The sequence below is a fragment of the Sinocyclocheilus anshuiensis genome, unplaced genomic scaffold (assembly GCF_001515605.1).
Source record: "Sinocyclocheilus anshuiensis isolate Anshui unplaced genomic scaffold, SAMN03320099.WGS_v1.1 C32585974, whole genome shotgun sequence".
Lineage (NCBI taxonomy): Eukaryota > Metazoa > Chordata > Actinopteri > Cypriniformes > Cyprinidae > Sinocyclocheilus > Sinocyclocheilus anshuiensis.
This window is the reverse complement of record NW_015618216.1, coordinates 1-1,151: the sequence shown is the minus strand read 5'-3', so window position 1 is coordinate 1,151 and position 1,151 is coordinate 1. Positions and strand designations below refer to the sequence as shown.

The following is a 1,151-nucleotide window of genomic DNA, read 5'->3' as shown; positions in this document are numbered from 1 at the left end:
TGGTATTTGGCGGGTGAAGAAAAAGAATGCAAGGACACCTGCAAATACATATTCACAACATCAGCAAACAAAAAGAGCCAGGATGGCAAACAATGTGACATCAATCATTTTTGTGTTTATAATTTATGTGTATGTAGGCAAGTCTATGCGGTGTCTGTGTGTGGTTTAAGCCCCCAGACTCTATTAAATGTTGCCCTGTCTGTATGTCAGATGAAACGGTTGACTCACCCACACTCCCTGAGATCAGCAGTTTCCCCAAGAACAGCAGGAAGTCAGTCACCTTGTCTAGAACAGCAACTCTAGAGAAAAATACACAGAATAATAAATAGATGCTATATATAGTCATATTTAGTACTGGAGCGGTTACATAAACTAGATATTTTATTATAAGGACTATTTAAAGAATTCGCAATTTATTAGTTAATAATATTTGTCCAAATATGAGTTGTGCCAGTTAAAGGTGTGTTTATCTCCACATATGACTTTTATTAAAATTATGCTTCACAAGTCGAACACAGAAGAAAAACATCAGACAACAAAACGTGTTTCTTTTATGGAATGGAAGAAACACTTAGTGAAATTTGACAGTGATAAACCTAATAAAACAATAACATCCTAAAAACATCCTGGAAATGTCACAATAACTGGAACAAATTCTTGAACAGGTGTGTGTGTGTGAGAGACAGAGTCCTTGCAGCTTCACACCTTGACAATGACATTATAAATGTCGCAGCTGTGCAGACTCTTACCTCATAACGTTCCTCATTAACAGGAAGAAAGCGTCTCGCGCTGAGGCACAGAAATTCTTCCCATATATTGAAATCTGAGGACATGAATAAAAACGAACAATAAATGTCAATGCACTCCTCTTTTCTGTCAGTCTCTGTCTCGACAACTCAGGTTCGACATTGCTTTTCATATTTAAACAAATGAAACAATTTAGTATCCACATTGAAAATGCATGCTGTTATATAGTAGATATGTATATAGTATAAAGTTATGAAATGCCTGTACCTTGAAAAAGTGGAGTGACTCACCATAATGTAAGCATTCCTGTTCATAAACTTGATGAAGTGCTCTAGGCACCAGAAACAGCATTTTAGGCAGCACAGCAGGAAGCGTGTAAATGCATTGTGAGCACCTGCGACAAA

The 1,151-nt window shown here is 36.9% G+C and overlaps 1 long non-coding RNA gene across 1 annotated transcript; it reads right to left on the bottom strand.

Annotated features, from left to right (window-relative positions):
- On the bottom strand, positions 1 to 1,137 carry LOC107682783 (uncharacterized). The gene is made up of 4 exons (XR_001633591.1): positions 1,038 to 1,137; positions 750 to 823; positions 229 to 299; positions 1 to 38 (listed from the first exon to the last, which is right to left on the bottom strand). It is a non-coding gene; the product is annotated as an uncharacterized LOC107682783 (long non-coding RNA).
- Positions 1,138 to 1,151: the final 14 nt, after the last annotated feature.